Raw genomic sequence first — 12491 nt, 5'->3', positions numbered from 1 at the left:
GGATGTAGGCTGAGGTGGGTAGGAGGCAGAGAGGAGGTAGGAGGAGGATTTCCTCCCCTGGATGGCTTGTTTGGCTTGTTGCCTTCTCTTTGGGCCTTATCAACCCACACGTGTGTGTTGAATGCTAAATATGCTCAGCTATTAAAAATGCAGGAGATGAGCCTGCTGCTCCAGGAGGAAAATGAGCCAAAGCAAAAGAAAAATCAGCAGGCTCCCTGGCCTCCCGTGCGTGCCCTGCAGCAGGTGGGGGAGGGCTCCCTCTCCCCAGGTAGGCGGGGCTCCTCTCCAAATGCTTGGAATTACCAGGCGGGTCCTCCCAGAGTGACTGGGGCTGAGGGAGTGGAAGTGCTCTGGAAGTCTTCCCAGCGCTTTATGGAGAGGGAAGCGATCACTGAGAGGCCCCGGCCAGACGCCTGTGGGAGAAACTGGGCGGCTTATCTCTTCCTGCCTGGTGCTGGCATGAACTGGGGGCAAGACCAAGGCTCAGGATTGATGGCTCCCTGAAGACACAGGGAGTCATCTCAGGCTGTGAAATACGAGCAACCCGAGGAGCCGCAGACACTGCAAGGGCCCTACCCCTGTGACTGCCCTGCATTCCTCAGCAGGATTCTTGCAGTCGCCTCTCCCTGGCCTCCTTGCCCCTCGCTCTGCCCATCCTCCAGTCCACCCCGCACACCCCACCAGAGTGATGTGAGCCCCTGCTCTGCCCACAACTCTTTGGTGGCTCCCACTTATCTGCCTACAGAGTAGAAGTTTAATGTTTTTGTAATGGACTTCAGGGGGAAGGGGAAAGAGAGGGTGGGGAGGTAGACAGACCAGAATATTCAAGCATCTGGGGGCTGCAGGCAGGGGCATAGTGTCCCTTCCAGGACAGGGAGGCCATGGGAATTTAAACATGTAAGTGCTGCCTGCTCACTGGGTTTTCAGATGAGCAAAGGTAAGGACAATGGACAGCTCCTTGGGTGTAAACTGCAGCCAAACTTGTGAAGTCACAGAAGTGCTCAGAAATAGGGAATCCAGCCTAGGGAGGGAAAGTAAGACCAAGACAGCTGGGGAAGGAAGAAAATGGCCTGAAGCGGCCAGGCGCTGTGGCTCACACCTGTAATCCCAGCACTTTGGGAGACCGAGGCAGGCGGATCACTTGAGGTCAGGAGTTCAAGACCAACGTGGTGAAACCCCATCTCTACTAAAAATACAAAAAAAAAATTAGCTGGGCATAGTGGTGTGTGCCTGTAATCCCAGCTACTCGGGAGGCTGAGGCACAAGAATCGCTTGAACCTGGGAGACAGGTTACAGTGAGCTGAGATTGTGCCACTGCACTCCAACCTGGGCAACACAGCAAGACTCCATCTCAAAAAAAAAAAAAAAAAAAAACGGCCTGAGGGAAAGAAGAGGGATGAGCCACAGAGATTAGTAACCATGGTCCTTTGTGGCTGCATAGCTCATTATGATTTTTAGATGTTTTCATAGCCCAGTCCTATATGAGCCTAAAGACTATTTTGTGATGAAGATAAGAAAACAGAGGCCCAAAGAGATGAAGTGATGGGCTGAGATTACATACACAGTGGGACAGCAGAGGAGCTGAGACTTGATCCCTGGCCTTCTGGCTTCCAGTGCTGCAATAAAGAGCACCACCCTCAGTATTGCCTGACGTCAAGCCCATTCTGCCCTTCATTTTGTGGAATGACCTGGGGCAACCTTTCTCAGCCTCAGGCTTCACATCTATGAAATTGGGGGTGGAGATTAAACACGGTATTGCACGTGAGTGCATAACTCACTGCTCACACGTGGTAGGTGTGCAGCATGTGCCGCTATGAGCGCACACTTCACCTTTATCATCGCCCAGTTTCTTCTCAGAAGAGGAGAAGCAGCACAGCCCGATCCCCACCTAAAGCATTTGTTCTTACCGAGCATTGGTGGGGTGCCAGTTTGGTTTTTACTGTGTTATGTGATTTAACCTCCACCGAGAACATTAATTCATTCATCAAACATTTATCGAGCCCTTCCTAAATGCTAGATAATGTATAGGCTGCTGGGATAATTCCAGAGCAACATGTGTACTGGGACGGGGTTCCCATTGTCAGACAGCTCACAGTCTGGTCAGGACACATAGATGTAGAAATAAAACCTTGCCATAGGACATGATGAGTGCAGCAGAAACACCCAGGAAGGAACAGCAGGCACTGGGAGAGAAGAGGCTGTTTCCTCCGGATCTGGACAGATGGGGGAGTGTTCACCCGGAGAATGGGGGAGGGCACACCAGCAGGAGAGCCCGGCCCACGGAAAGGCACAGAGCCAGGCCGGAGCACTGGTGTTCAAGAAGAAAGAAGTCCAGAGAGGCTAGGGGAGAAGGTGGCTGGGGCAGGAGGGGTGGGGTGGGCCAGGCTATGAAGGTGGTACTTGGACCTCTGGGCCATGGGCCACCCACAAAGCCTTTCATGGTCAGATTTGCATTGGTAGCTGAGTGCAAACAGATTAGAACACATAGAAAGGCCAAGCCGGAAAGGTTGCAAGCGATGCTGAAGCCTGGACCTTTTAACAGCTGTTTAAGAGGTGGACTTTAGTCAGATTCACTTGTGAGTGACTGAATGTCGGGGAAGAGTCGATTTTTAAATGGATGCTGATGTTAACATAGTTTTTCGGTTGTTGTTGTTTTTGTTTTTGTTTGTTTGAGACAGAGTCTCCCACTGGCTTGTAGACTGGAGTGCAGTGGCACGATCTCAGCTCACTGCAGCCTCCATCCCCTGGGTTCAAGCAGTTCTCCTGCCTCAGTCTCCCGAGTAGCTGGGGTTATAGGCATACACCACCCGGCTAATTTTTGTATTTTTAGTAGAGACGGGGTTTCACCATGTTGGACAGGCTGGTCTCCAACTCCTGACCTCAAGTGATCCACCCACCTCAGCCTCCCAAAGTGCTGGGATTACAGGCCTGAGCCACCGCACCCGGCCTGATGTTGCTAACATAGAGTTTAAAAAAGAAAAAGTCTATTTAATTTGGGACAAAGAATATTCTGAGTTTGCTATAGGTCAGTGTGAAGACCAAACTTTTTTTTTAATATGGCAAAAATGCCATTCAAAATAAACCCTTGAAGGTTTAAAAAGAAAATGTGCTTTGTTTTCTGGATGGAGGTGGTTCAGGTGCAAGGCTGCCTGCCCAGAACTGGATTCTAATACCAAAAAAGGAAAAAGCAGAGTAAGTGAGTGATGCCCGGGGGAGGGAAGGTGCTCCTGGGGGCTTTTCCTCTGGCAGGAAACTGGGAGCAGCAGGTGTCAGGGTACCTGGCCAGAAGCTGGAGCACTGATAAGTAGCCTGGGATGCTTTGCCTTTTCCTTATCTCTCAGCGTGCTCAGAAAAAGCTTCTTGAAGGCCAAAGGCTTAGGATGGCAGCCCAGGGTCTCTGCTCAAGGTGCCAGCTCCCAGCCTTCCTGGCAGGGGGATGGAGGGTGTTCTGTAAGGAGTTGCCCTGTCTCCCCTTGGGTCAGTGTTTCCTCCAGCACTGTTGGGAAACAGTAACTGTCTGGGCTGTACTGGCTGGAAGGCACTGCAGAGCAGCTTGCAGCTCGAACAGCAGGAACCAATGACCTCTGGTGGCTGCCGAGGGGAGCGCTCCCGCTTGTTGCTCCAGAGCGGAGCCTGTTCTGGGCCAGTGCTGGGGACAGGGTACTTGGGGCTCTGCCTCACCCTGCACCAGCGCTCCCTGCAGAATCAAATTGCCTCCTAATCTCTACGTTCTCAATTCCTATCCTCCCAGGCTCTGATAACATTTCCTTATTGATGTGAATTTCAATGGCCATTCATTGGAATTGTGTGGCTCTTCGTTCTCATTTGCGGAGGAAAGGCACTGAGCAGGTGCAGTTGATTAGGTCTAGGGTTATCCTTAAAACTCTCCTGGACTCTACCCAAGGCCACACTGCTGTAGGCACAGCTGGTCCCAAAGGCAGCCTGTGCAGCATCATATCCCCTACTGCATGAGGGTTCGATTTTTTCTTTTTATCTTCTCCTCTTCTCTGACTTGCTGACTTTTTCACAGTCCTAGGGCACTAGGACTCCTCAGGAATGTCAGGACACTTAGCACTCCTTATTCACCCAGCAGGTTTGGAGACCACCTTCTGCTCATGCCCTGGGAAGCTGTGAATAACAGAAGTACAAGAGAGACTAACAGACCAGCAGGGAGACCTGCACTGGGGCCTCCTGCTTTCAGAAAATTGGAGCAGCCTAGAGGGGGGCTCATAGAGTTATTTCTCTGGAAGGCATCTTTGAACCAGCAGAGAGCCCCAATGCCTAATATACTTCAGGGTTGCAGGAGACAATATGTTTGTGCATGAGGAGGCTGGAGTTCCTCCTTACTCCTCTTCCAGAATGTCCTATCCAGATGGGTCCTTTAACCCCTAGTCCAGGCTTAAGCAGTGTCTGGAATACTAGAGATGGAGAAGCAGGTGGGCTTGTGAAGTAGGGCTGACAGGTCCTGGAAAAGGGTCATTGAATCTGGCCCCACCTCGTTCTGCCTTTCTTCCTCACTGCCCCACTCAGAAGGAGTCCTCTAATCTGCATGAATGTGGAAGGCTGCTGCTCCCACCCTGTGCTGGTGCTTCTGCCTCCACCCTGTCCACCCCTCCTTCCACGGTGGGACCAGAAGGGACTAAGGAAGCAGAAGTTTTGTGATGTGACCATGATTTGCACCCCACATATATACCCTACAAGTATAAGGTGGATGAGAGCAGATGCTGGGATCCTCTGTGCCCTTTTTGTTTAGTTACAGTTTATTGAGAGTCTGCTATGTGCCTGGCACTATGCTAGGCACTTGGTATCTATTACCTCACTTAATCACTTCAAATATCTCTTGTTATCTTCATTTGACTGATAAGAAAACTGAGGCACGGAGCCTGAGATAAGTTAGGCAGGGCAGCCACATATGTTTGTATGGGCTTTGCACTGCGTGAGGCCACCCCACCAAGGCAGGAAAGTGAAAGCAGCGCTCACTCCTTACTAGGCCAGCTGTCCTCTTTCTCATTCTTAGAGTCCTGATAGGCTCACTGAGGCCCTGAAACAGGGTAGCCAGAAGGCTGTGATACTGTAATGCATCCAGCAACAGAAAAGGCAGGATTTGAGTCTAGATTGGTCTGATTTGAAAGCCTATATTTCTAAACCTTATCCTCAACCATCTTCCAACACTCCACATTCTATAAATTTGCCAGAATATTGACAAGGCACAGACCTTCAATTCAGTCATACTTGTTCTCCCTGGTTTTATTTGATTTGCTTCTGGCCGTTTTTACAATTCTTCCAAGTCAGCTTGTTCATTTTTCCTCCCACCTAACTGACTCAGGAGGAAATCCCACATCATTCTTCACAGCAGCTAATCATCTCTTAACCCAATTGAGGAGGAAAGTCTTAGCCCATCGTCCAAGTCACTGATGAAGACACTATGACCTTCTTGGCCGGCAGTGGGTCCCTGTCGAGCTCTGCATGGTACCACTCTAGACTGAAATTGAGCCCTGCCAGCCCATTTTTCTTTTGTCTCTGCTGCCAGCACCACTCACCTGATAGCTGTGTGGTCTGACCACATTTCCCCAGTTTACTGAAGGTGTGTTACATGGGAGAGAATCCAAAACTGTGCAAAGGCCAGGAGAGATTAGACACTATGCCTCCTCTCTAACCACCAGGCCTGACACTCAGCCACAGAATAATATTAGATTTATCTGACAGATGTTCTTATTTACCATGCTCTGTGGTTGAATACCTGTTTTCTGTTTGCTAAAGATGTTTACAGATAGGTCTTCTGAAAGTTTTCCCAATATTTTTCCAGACACACACGCAAAAATACCATTTATTCACTTGTCAGGATTTATGCAGTATCAACTGTATCTGTCATACCATGGTAGGAGGACTTTGTATCTCTGTTATTTACCCTGATTCTTAGTGATTGCCTGCCCCTCAGCCTTCTCGAATCTCCCAAGTATTTCTTCAACTTAAAGAATTTAGATTGGATATAAATAATTTCCTCATAGTAGCCGCCAAAAAACATCCAAGAGAGCCAAACTGAATTCCTTCTCCAAGGGCATTTTAAAAGAGGGTAAATTCCTTTTTATTTGGGATGACTTAATGCTATCACTGCTTGGAAGCCAAGAGGCTGGGTGATATGGCCCTTCTAAGGCTCTGCCAGTGAGTCAGAGATTCTTAAATTTCTGCCAGGCCAGCAGCATAAGCACATAGGCTTTTGTCGAAGGAATTGGTGGAGGAAATCAGACAGCTGAGAACTCTCATCACACACAAAACCCACAGCACAAATACCATATGTCTTCAGGCTCCTGCCTGTCAAATTCATCTTTACCCTGCTCTGGTAAGTGAAGAACGGCTGGCAATAATTTCTGCAGACCTAGAGACATTCTGAACCATTCTCTTAAGGCATATCTGTTGATAATCAAAGAATAGATCATGATCACCAGGAAAGTGTAGCTGGCAGAAGGGCAGCTGGCCCTGCGGCACATTGGTGGCTCTTGCAATGGCACCGTCATGAGTCTCCACCTCTGTTCTTTTGCAGACATCACTGGGCAGGGAGGGGAATCTGCTTGATGCCAAGAGAACCATGTTTCTTAAAGCCAGAGGACCCGCCTTGATCTAGAAAGATAAATTCAGACAGGCCAAGCACAAAGGAAGAAGACGTGGGCAACTAAAGCAGCACAAAAGAAACAGAGGTAGATATCGCCCCCATGTAGCAAGGGGGATGAGGGAGGGTGTTCTCGGCATTGGGTTCCTTTCCCAGGACCGAGACAAAGGTTCAGAGATGATGAGGAGAGAACTACTCCCAGTATATTAGACACAGCAGGGGAACAGGCTGCAGCCCTGAGCTCCCTGAAAGAGTTCATCCCAAGCGAACAAAACAGGCATTATGAAAGCAGCAGGGGGAGAGTGGGGACTCATCTTTCCCTTTCAAACACTGCTCCACAAAGAAAGGACAATCGTAAGTTGATAAATGCAACTAATTGTGCAACTTTGGAAAGGGTGAACATGCATCCTTTAGACTGAAAAGAAAGGAACTTTGAACGGCTTTGGCTAAGCTCGGGGGTAACTGCCAGGCTTGTTTGTCACCTAAGCAAACAGCGTAATAAATTGCTGAGTCACCCATCAGGCTCTTGCCAACTCACCACCCCTTCCCAGGTCTCACCACCTGCACATGGAGGTGTTACTGTGATTAGACACAAAGAAGATGGGAGATGCCCATACTGTGAAAGCAGGGGTTAGAACCTTTTGGCTTCTTTCCAAATGGAAAAAAACTCAAACCTGTCATTCAGGGTCCACAGCCATCTGGAAGGGGCATGCCCAAGGCTGGGACACTTTCCTGGCTGGGGAAGGTGACAGCAGAGGAAGTAAGGGGAATGCATACAGGGACAGTGAGAGGAAGCAGAGGACAATTCCAAGATGCTGGCTTCCCTGTGACTGCACTGTCCCCCTCTCTGCAGCATAGGCACACGTGGGATCTGTGCGTATGGGAGGTGGGGGGTGGGGCTCTTAATAGGCTCTTATGAGGCCGGGCGCGGTGGCTCACACCTGTAATCCCAGCACTTTGGGAGGCTGAGGTGGGTGGATCACGAGGTCAGGGGTTCAAGACCAGCCTGACCAACATGATGAAACCCCATCTCTACTAAAAATACAAAAATTAGCTGGGCATGGTGGCGGGCGCCTGTAATCCCAGCTACTCAGGAGGCTGAGGCAGGAGAATTGCTTGAACCCGCGAGGCAGAGGTTGCACCACTGCACTCCAGCCTGGGCAAAAGAGCGAGACTCCATCTAAAAAAAAAAAAAAAAAGGCTCTTATGTCAGCTGGATCTTTTTGCTCAAGAAGGATCATCTCTGGGATTGGCTTTCCAGATTCTGTGGCACTGTCCTGTGACCGTTTCCTCCTTTGCTCTCTCAGTTCAGGACCTTGGGGCTGTTGCCAGCTGTAGTGAAGAAAGACTGGCCCGATGGCTGGCATGTATACTGAAGAGGATGGCAAGGTCAAATGCCTTTCCCGCCATCACTCAGCTGCCTGCTTCTGTGTCTTCTCAGTCCAGGCCAAGGCAGGTTCCCTTCAAGAGAAAACCCAAAGGTTTTGAGGGAGAGAAGGGATACCAAAGAAAAAGTATCAGGGACAGCTCCAGGTTCTCCTTCACTCTTCTAAGCCCTTCCCCATTAGCTCATGGACACCCTTAGAACACACCCAAAAGAGCTCAGTCTCCCTTCTCTCCTCCTGCCAAGTCCTTTTACCTAACATCAGAGGTGTTTACTCAGTGGCCCAGCTCCTTACCGACTCACCTGGTCTTTGAAATCTTTGAAACATTCATGATCAGACTTTTTTCCCCAACGCTTCCCATTCTTCAATCCAGAGGACTGCACACCAGGCTGTCTTTCCTGTTTCTGATGGGCTCCAGTTTCGCATCCAGCTGAGTTCTGGAAGCATTGACAGTAGAGTATGAATGGGCCATACTCATTATATAGTGGAAAAAATTCCAAATTAGGAGACAGTCACAGACATTAGCTGGCCTGGCCCAAGCTCAGTTATACACAGTTGGGAAGGAGTGTCACCAAAGAGATGAGTCAACTGGCACAGTTCCAAATGTTGGGACCTGGTGCACCTGTGCTCGTGTGGCTGCCTTAAGGAGCACATTCAGAGCCAGACATTGACTTTAGAGGAGAAACGCAGACTGTGCTGTGAGCATTTGAGGGCTGCTTGACTTGTTTTTTTTGTTTTTGTTTTTGTTTTTTGAGGCGGAGTCCCGCTCTGTCGCCAAGCTGGAGTGCAATGGCATGATCTCGGCTCACTGCAACCTCCGCCTCCCAGGTATAAGCGATTCTCCTGCCTCAGCCTCCCAAATAGCTGGGATTACAGGCATGCGCCACCACACCTGGCTAATTTTGTATTCTTAGTAGAAATGGGGTATCACCATGCTGGTCAGGCTAGTCTTGAACTCCTGACCTCAGGTGATCCACCCGCCTCAGCCTCCCAAAATGCTGGGATTACTGGCGTGAGTCACCATGCCCAGCTGGTTTTTTAAATGTATTTCCATTTGTACAGTTGCTCTGGATTATTCTATCCCAGGCATCATATCTTTGTCTGCTGAAGGCCTGAGGGCCTAACATCTACATAGGGCATTTTTCACAGAAACTAGAGGCATTATATTAACTCGTACCAGCTCATGCAACAAGAACTAGATCTGCAACTTGCAAGTTCTAATTTCCTTTCCTGAACTAACTTGGCTTCACAAAGAAATATTAATACATCACAGAAGGCTGCCCAGGTACTAGAGCACCTTCTCTTCTTACTAGCTGTCCGTGTGTTCATATCAACACTTGAAGTTTGATTTTTTTCCCTAAAGAAATAAAAGTCAACAGATCAGAACAAGGGTGAGAAATTAAATCAATAAATCTTTGTGAACAGAACAGATTCTTCTAATTTTTTTTTTTTTCCAAGACAGGGTCTCACTGTGTCACCCACGCTGGAGTACAGTGGTGCAATCCTAGCTCTCTGCAGCCTCAAATTCCTGGGCTCAGGTGACTCTCCTGCCTCAGCCTCTCATGTAGCTGGAACTATGTGTGTCCACCAATGTGCCCAGCATATATATATATATATATATATATATATATATATATATATATATTTTTTTTTTTTTTTTTGTAAAGACATGGTCTCACTGTGTTGTCCAGGCTAGTCTCAAATATCTGGCCTAGGCCGGGAGCAGTGGCTCATGCCTGTAATTCCAGCACTTTTGGAGGCTGAGGCAGGCAGATCACCTGAGGTCAGGAGTTCGAGACCAGCCTGGCCAACATGGTGAAACCCCATTTCTACTAAAGGTACAAAAATTAGCCAGGTGTGGTGGCAGGTGCCTATAATCCCAGTTACTTGGGAGGCTGAGGCAGGAGAATTGCTTGAACCCAAGAGGCTGAGGTTGCAGTGAGCCGAGATTGTGCCGCTGCACTTCGACCTGGGTGACAGAGACTCTGTCTCAAAAAAAAAAAAAAAGAAAAAACCTGGCCTCAAGCAATCCTCTCACCCTGGCCCCCAAAACTCCTGGGACTACAGGCATGAACCACCACACCTGGCCAATATGTTTGGGTTTGGGGGGTGCCAGCAGGCTCAGGGGGCAGTTGAGACAGGGTCTTGCTCTGTTGCTGAGGCTGGAGTGCAATAGCATGATGATAGCTCACTGTAACCTCAAACTCTTGAGCTCAAGCAATCCACCTGCAGCATCCCAAGTAACTAGGGCTACAGGCACATGCCACCATGCCTGGCTAATTTTTATTTTTATTTTGTAGAGACTGGTCTCGCTGTGTTTCCCAGGCTGGTCTCAAACTCCTAGGCTCAAGCAGTCCTCCCACCTCAGCCTCCGAAAGTGCTAGGATTACAGGCATGAGCCACCACAACTGGCCACTGATACTTTTTTTTTTTTTTTGAGACAGAGTCTCGCTCTGTCGCCCAGGTGGAAGTACAGTGGCATGATCTCAGTGCACTGCAACCTCTGCCTCCTGTGTTCAAGTGATTCTCCCACCTTAGCCTCCTGAGTAGCTGGGATTACAGGCATGCACCACCACCCCTGGCTAATTTCTGTTTTTTGTGGGTTTTTTTCCATTTGTTTGTTTGAGGCAAAGTCTCGCTCTGTCGCCCATGCTGGAGTGCAGTGGCGCAATCTCGGCTCGTTGTAAGCTCTGCCTCCTGGGTTCACGCCATTCTCCTGCCTCAGCCTCCCGAGTAGCTGGGACTACAGGTGCCTGCCACCACGCCCGGCTAATTTTTGTTGTTGTTGTTGTTGTTGTTGTTGTTGTTGTTGTTTTGGTTTTTTTGTATTTTTAGTAGAGACAGGGTTTCACCATGTTAGCCAGGATGGTCTTGATCTCCCAACCTCGTGATCCACCCACCTCGGCCTCCCAAAGTGCTGGGATTACAGGTGTGAGCCACCACGTCTGGCCAGTTTCTGTATTTTTAGTAGAGACGGGGTTTCACCATGTTGGCCAGGCTGCTCTTGTACTCCTGACCTCAGGTGATCCGCCCGCGTCAGCCTCCCAAAGTGCTGGGATTACAGGTGTGAGCCACCGCGCCCAGCCACTGATCTGTATTTTTAAAGTCAGGTTTATTGAGGTATAATTTAAGTAGTAAGAGTTTCGTCATTTGCATTTTTTTTCTTTTTTTTAGTTTGTACATGTAAAACATTTTTAATGGTGGTAAAATACACATAACATAAATTTTACCATCTTAACCATTTTAAATGTACATTTTAATAGTATTACGTACATTCACACTGTTGTGCAACCAATCTCCAGAACTTTTTTCCATCTTGCAAAACTGAAACTCTATACACTTGTTCAACGGGCATAAAAAAAACTGCCCATTCTCCCTTCCCCCATTCCCTGGCAACCACTGTTCTGCTTTCTGTCTCTATGAATTTGACTACTCCAGGTACCTCATATAAGTGGAATTATACAGTATTTATCTTTTGTGACTGGCTTATTTCACTTAACATAATGTCTTGAAGGCTCCTGCCCGTGTCAGAATTTCCTTCCTTTTTAAAGCTGAATGATGCCACATTTTGCTTTACCCATTCATCCATTGATGGACACTTGGGCTGCTTCCACCTTTGGCTATTGTGAATAATGCTGCTATGAACATGGGTATACAAGTCTCTCTTCAGGACCCTGATTTCTGTAACTTGTGGCTTTTTAAATGTGTCAAGGAATAAGCGTAGAAGAATTCTGTATCACCTTGTTTTGCATCTTTTTATCATTTGGAAAAAAATCAGGAATGCAGCCCTAATTTCACCAGGTAATATCTGTCTAGCGTCTTCGTGTGCTCACCCTCACAGGGCTTCTTGTGCCGTTCTTCAGTGATACGAGAGTGCTTTGAGAATTGCCATTAAATAGAAAGGAGCAGCAGTTCAGCTCTATCTCAGAGATTGAGACACTCTGATCAGGGACAGAACTGGCAGTGGCAGGGTTTGTTACAAAAAAACTGTCATTTTAGTTTCCCCTCACATGAGACTCGAAGCCCCACGTCACCCTTCCCCAGGCCAAGAAGGTACGTGGTCCGAGGGAGAAGTCCGTAATGTCCAGCCACAATCTGTTCCACTGCTCTGTGCCCTTCTCACTGGCAAAGATCTGTAACCAACAGCTGGGATCCTATTTCAAAGTCATAAAAGGGGCAGGGGCTGGGAGGGAGCTAAAATAATTTCATGAACAAGTTGATCAAAGAAATAATCTGTGAATGAATCTTAGAGAAAGGAGAGCCAGCCAGCCATGTGGACAGATAAGAGTCTTTGCCTGCCAAAAACAGCCCCTCTTTCCCGCCCTACATTGTCTGCAGGAATGTAAAAGCCATATTCTAGATCATTTGGCATTCAAATAGCTAAGTAGGCTTCACTCTCAGCTCAGAGATGACTGGGGAGCCCATGTTAGCATTCTCCCCTCCTGCCAGGAGGAAAAGGAATCCAGCTCAGGGACCAAAGCAAAGCTTATTCATCTCCT

At 48.3% G+C, this 12491-nt stretch overlaps 1 protein-coding gene across 25 annotated transcripts in view; it reads left to right on the top strand.

Moving 5' to 3' along the window:
- ATXN7L1 (ataxin 7 like 1) overlaps nucleotides 1–12491 on the top strand; it is a 270024-nt gene that overhangs the window by 220895 nt on the left and 36638 nt on the right. The window contains exon 1 of one of the 25 annotated variants that reach the window (XM_015134662.3): nucleotides 6542–6695. The exons of the other annotated variants lie outside the window; for them this stretch is intronic. The gene's annotated coding sequence lies outside the window, so the exon portion shown is untranslated. Of the gene's footprint in view, nucleotides 1–6541; nucleotides 6696–12491 lie in introns of those variants that run through there. 25 annotated transcript variants of the gene reach the window in all.

The sequence above is a fragment of the Macaca mulatta genome, chromosome 3, assembly GCF_049350105.2.
Source record: "Macaca mulatta isolate MMU2019108-1 chromosome 3, T2T-MMU8v2.0, whole genome shotgun sequence".
NCBI classification, from domain to species: Eukaryota; Metazoa; Chordata; class Mammalia; order Primates; family Cercopithecidae; genus Macaca; species Macaca mulatta.
This window is presented reverse-complemented; position numbering and strand designations above follow the sequence as displayed.